Source organism: Pteropus medius, unplaced genomic scaffold (genome assembly GCF_902729225.1).
Source record: "Pteropus medius unplaced genomic scaffold, Ma_sr-lr_union100, whole genome shotgun sequence".
Lineage (NCBI taxonomy): Eukaryota > Metazoa > Chordata > Mammalia > Chiroptera > Pteropodidae > Pteropus > Pteropus medius.
Window position 1 is genome coordinate 613,999 of NW_024355522.1, and position 6,105 is coordinate 620,103.

The following is a 6,105-nucleotide window of genomic DNA, read 5'->3' on the forward strand; positions in this document are numbered from 1 at the left end:
CTCATAGATATGGACAACAGTTTAGTGGTTACCAGAGGGAAAGGGGGGAGAGGGAAGGTAGATATGGGTACAGGGGATCAACTATATGGTGACAGAAGGAGATTTGACTTTGGATGGTGAACATATAATGTAATCTTTAGATGTTGTATTATAGAATTGTACACTTGATACCTATATCATTTTATTAACCAATGTCACCCCAATAAATGTCATTTAAAAGCCACTAACTTCTTTTAACATGACACATAGATAATCTCTGAATTTTGGCTATCTTGGTATAGGAAAAAAATGAGAAAGAGATAATATAAATAGTCTAAGTCTCCTCCTCAAGAAACTAGGAAAAAGAGAGCAAATTAAATCCAAAGTAAGCAGAAAAAGATAAATAGTAAATATTGGAACAGAAATTAAAGAAACTGAAAACTGAAATCAATAGAGAAAATCAAGGAAACCAAAAGGTGGTTCTTTGAAACAATCTATAAAATCCATAAAATTCTATCTAGGTTAACTAAGAAAAAAATGACACGAATTAGTAATATCAGAAATTAAATTAGGGCCATTACTACTGATCCAATGGACATCAAAAACAGAAGTGAATAATATGAACAATACTATGCTCACAAATTTGATAACTTAGATGAAATGAAACGATTTTTTAAAAGATACAGCCTACCAAAACTCACACAAGAAGAAATAGATAACCTAAATAGACATAAAGCTATTAAATAAATTGAATCAGTTATTAATAATCATTCAGGGAGAAAGCAGTAACCCCAGATGGGTTCACTCATGAATTCTACTAAACACTTAAGAAAGAAGTTATACCAGTTGTCAACAATCTCTTCAAGAAAATAGAAGAGGAGGAAACACTTCCTAATAGTCTATGACGATGGCATTATCCTAATACCAAAAGCAATCAAAACATTATAACAAATGAAAACTATAGACTAGTATGTCTTGTAACATAAATACAAAAATCCTTAACAAAATATTAACTTATTGAATTGAACAATGTGTGGAAAGGCTGATACACAACAACCAAGCAGAGTTTAATAGCTATGGATGGTTCAACATTCAATGATTGATTACTGTTATCTATCACATAAATTGACTAAAGAAGAAAAATTAGAAGATCATATCAATAGATGCAGGAAAAGCATTTGGCAAAATCTGACTTCTTTTCGTGATAAAACCTTTTAGCAAAGTATGAATAGAGGGGGACTTCCTCAACTTGATAAAGAATAACTACAAAAAACCCTACAGCCGACATCACGCTAAATGGAAAGAAACTAGCTGCTTTCCCGCTCAGATCAGGAACAAGTAAAGGATGCTACCTCTCACCACCCCCAGTCACCATCATACTTAAAGTCCTAACTAATACAGTAAGACAAGAAAAGGAAATAAAAGATGTACAGATTGGGAAGGAAGTAATAATCCTGTCTTTATTGGCAAATGACGCGATTTTCTATGTAGAAAATCCCAAAGGATCAACCAAAAACAAAACAAAACAAAACAAAACAAAACAAAACAAAGCCAAAAACTCCTGGAATTAATAAATGACGACAGTGAGACTGCAAAATTAAAAGTCAATGTGCAAAAGACTATTCCTGTCTCATATAGCAGCAATGAACAATTGAAATTTGAAATTAAAACTAAGAATCTGGCTGAGCCCTGCCTCTCTAGCCTTCAGTATTTGGTTTTGCGTCCTGGCGGCAAGACTTTGCACTTGTTCTGGTTAATGGTACATTTGTAGTTTCAGTCCTCTGAAACTGTGATCCCACAATTCTCAGCCCTGCGCTTCCCCACAGTAGTTCCAGGGTTAACACGAGGCCGAATCTCACAAGCCTAGTGCAGGAAAATAGGTATCCGATCCGTTCCTAAATATCCCCAAGAAACAGGGACCCCTCCCACTTCTCCGAAATGCCTGCTCAATTCACTGCTTTTTATAACATGAGCCCTCAGGACACGGAGTGAGCTGGACCCCTCCTTACCCCGCTTCCGGCCTGAGCTTCTCAGGCAGTTCCTTATGCTTCCTAAGTCGAGCTTTGTGGCACAGTTCTGTGGTTTCAGGCCGGAAGTCTTTCTTAAGCGCTTAGTAAGCATTTGCTGACTAGAAAGAGTCCCTACTCTAGAGTCACACATACTTAGGTAAGAATCCACACTTGACTACTTATTACTTGTGTGGTCTTGGACACTTTATTTCACTTCTCTGACCTTCGATTTTCTTGTCTGTATAGTGGAGCCGGTAACCCCTACCTCAGAGCAGAAATAAGGAGTCAGTGATATAATGGGGCCAATAGATAGGAAAATGCCCACCGTTTTGTACAACGCATCTCGGTGTCCTTCTCGTCGATTAGAACGTGTCTGGGAAACTGCGTGGAATGTCAAGGATTCAGAGCACTTGGCACCTGGCTGTTCTCCCCACTTCGTGGAGATTGAGAAATGCTAGAACCCGGGACAGCACCCCCAGGAACTGTTCCAATATGGGGTTGGCTGCAGGAGGCCCAGTCAGGTAGATGGATAAGTCACAAAACAGGGGATCGGTTGGCAGTGGTGTGAACAGGATGCGCTTTAACTGGCAGCTCTGCAGGGGAGGAGGAGAAAGCACTGACTGGTCAGTTTCGCTAATTTCTGTGGCGTAAACATGTACACAGCCGAAGGTGGAGCTGGGAAGAGATGCGCACCCTCGGTTCTCACTGCCGTGGTAAGCTAGCTCTAGCATACTGATAAGTGAGGCAGGGAATTTCGAGAAGCAGAATAGAGACAGGGACCTGACACGAGGTCTAAGGCCGCCATGGCACGGCCTGGCATTAACGTGCCGAGAAGGTGCCACCGCGGATTTTGGTCGGCATTGGTGCTTGGTACTGGGGCCATGGCTGGCTCTGCCACTGGGGATCAAGGAGCTGTAGCTGTGGTACAAAGAGACACCCCAGCTGAACACAGAGTCCTCTAACACAGTGGTTCTCAAAGCGTGGTCCCAGGTCACAGCATCAGCATCACCTGGGGAAGGTGTGAGACATGCAAACCCTTAGGTGGGGGCCCAGACATTTATGGTTTAATAGCCCTCTGGGTAATTCCGATCCCCACCCATGAAAGTTGGAGAACCAGTGCAATAAATTCAGGCCCATTTTCCCTGTGACCGAGCCAGGCCAAGTCCACATCCCCGGCCCTTCTGGGAAATATCCCCAACATGCAAAAATGACCAGGGACGTTTGCTACAAGAGGAACTGGCTGCAGCTCTGGGGAGGGCGGGTGAGTAGCCGAGGACAGAGAGGTATAAGGACATAGAGAAACAGCTTCTTGCCATCTCCGTTATTGTCATAGCCAAGTCGTTGGTTACGACAGTGTTCAAGTTAATTATTTATCCAGGTTGTCTTTAAACAAGGCCAGGGCATTTTTCAGAACTAGAAACTCAAGCCTCAGTTTTCAACTTGGCAGCTGGGTTCCTTTTCTCCAGCTCAACATATCACTCTGCCACCTTATGTCTTCTGAAAGGATGAAAAAGAACATAGAACCTTAAGGTAGAACAATAGCCCCAAGCGGGAGGGAGGCACTGGGACTTTCTCAAAGCCTCAATTGGTTTTGTCATAAAATGAACGAATGTGGAGCCATGTTTCCGAAAACCTAAAGATTGCCGTACTTGAAATTCAAATCAGCTTTGCAAATTTATAGAGCCTTTTTTCAGTTTTCAAAAACTTCGCTTACTATTTTACAACCGTAGCCATAAACGGTTAACTCCCTATTCCCTCCCCTCCAGCTCCCGGTGACCTCTGTTCTACTTTCTGCCTCTGTGAGTTTCCCTACGCTAGGTATCTTCTATGAGTGGAATCAAAATATTTGTCTTTTTCGTGACCAACTTATTTTCCCGAGCGTAACGTCCTCGAGGTTCCTCCACGCTGCAGCATCTGTCTGAATTTCCTCGCTTTTTAAGAATGAATAACATTTCATTGCGCGCGTACACCACATTCGGTCTACACATTCATTCATTTCTCCATCTATGCACACTCGTTTCACTTCCACTTTTTGGCTACTGTAAATAACAGCACTATGAACATGGGTGTCCCCACATTTCTTTGAGACTCTGCTTTTAATTCCTTAGGATATATATTCAGAAGCCGAATTGCTGTATCAGGTGGGAATTGTATTTCTTATTTGTTGAGAAACTTCTATACTGTTTTCTATAGTGGCCGCAGCATTTTACAATTCCAACAGTGGAGCACAAGGGTTCTAGTTTCTCCACATCCTCGCCAACACTCGTTATTATCTGATTTTTTGAAAGTATGGGTGTGAGGTGGTATCTCACTATGGTTTTGATTTGCGTTTTCCTAATGATTAATGATATTAAGCGTCTTTTCATAGGCTTATTGGCCAATTACTTATCTTTGGAGAAATGTCCACTCAAATCTTTCACTCATTTTAATCAGTTTATTTGTCACCGGCTTGCAGGAGTTCTTTATATTTTTGGATATTAATCACTTATCGAATATTCAAATGAATTTTGAGTGCTACACATCTGATCTTTGACATAAGCATCAGAAAGGGGTTAGAGCATAGTTTATAATTATTCTCAAGGCGATAGATGAGGAAAGTAAAGGCCGGAAATGAGTAGTAGTGTCTCAACATCACATTGTGAGTCTAGACAATTAGCCAAGACTGGGAGCTAGTCTGCTGTTTCAATGACCTTAGAATTCGGACCTTGAGGGGCCCTTCAAAACTAGCGAATGTGAGTACCTGTTGATACAGACAAAACACTGAGCCCTAGAGAGAAGGAGGCATTTATCCAAGGTTACACAGTGGCTCACTTGGAGAACATGGTGAATGATCCAGCCTCCCTGGCTCCCAGTTTGGTAGCCTGTCCATTCCACCCTCTATAGAGAACAACTCCGCACAGTTTTAAAGGCTGTATCCGCTGCCTACTGCTTAGGGAGGTGCTAGTTTCCTTCAAGGTCCCAATTTTCAAAAGATGATTGGACGGTGAGAACTGCTGGACCATCTGCATTTCTCAAGCTCTGAGAATGACAGTAGCTTGCTTGTTGGAGGAATTGGATTCAAAGGCACAAGCGCTAAGAACTTGGGGACTTGAATTTCAGCCAGTGTCAACAGGTGTTAATAAACACCTGCAGAGTCCAGGTTGGCTCTTCCGTAGCCACTTGCAGATCGGCCCGCCTGCCATATTTTGCAACAAAACACCAGGCCCCCAAAGTATTTTAAAATGCCAAGAGGGAGAGGCAATCCAGAAGATCTTCGCTACTCTTTTTAGAAATGTTTTTTCACCTTGTTAAGGCCTCCGTATAAACGTTTAAGATTCTGTCATGCAAATGCTAAGATCTACTTGCCTTATGACCACCTAAGGCATGCCTCAGTTGTTAGTTCCCTTGCTTATTTAACCTGCTACCAACAGATCTGGAAAAAAAGCTTTTGTTCCACCGACGGAAAGCCTTCCAGTCTACAAAGGGTTTTGGCATGTGTTGACTTATGTAAGCTTCACACATAACTATGAAGCTGCTTCAACACCCCATTTTAAAAATTAAGAAACTGTGGCCTGTGGCCATGCCACACTGAACAAGCCCGATCCCGCCTGATCTCAGAAGCTAAGCAGGGTCGGGCCTGGTTAGTACTTGGATGGGAGACCACCTAGGAAGACCAGGTGCTGTAGGCATAAATAATAATAATAAATAATTAAATAAAAAATAGAAATGAAGAAACTGAGGCTCAGAGAGGCCAGATGACTTTCTTGAGGTCACATAGCTAGGAATCTGTACCCAGTCAGTCTGACTCTGAGATCTGTGCCATCATCTCTGTCTTCAGTAGGGCTGGGGAGGAGACCAAGGTAGTGTGTAGCGTCAGCCAGCTTTCACACAGACTATGCAGGGCTTCACATATTCAGGTTTCTTGTAACTGTTTCAGCCTAGCGGCATGACATCTCCATGCCAGGAGCCAATCGTGAAGCCAACACTTTGTTTATAACAGTTGGTTCTCAAAAGCGTGGCCTCCTGAACCAGCTACGTGTCCTGGGAACTTGTTGAAAAAGCGGATTTCCTACCCCCACCCCAGACCCATGGCATGAATGTCTGGGAGTACAGCCCAGCAGTTAGTATTTACCAAGCC

At 42.4% G+C, this 6,105-nt stretch overlaps 1 pseudogene; it reads left to right on the plus strand.

The window, feature by feature from the left end:
• Positions 1-5,537: 5,537 nt before the first annotated feature.
• LOC120599649 (uncharacterized) lies at positions 5,538-5,656 on the plus strand (annotated as a pseudogene).
• Positions 5,657-6,105: the final 449 nt, after the last annotated feature.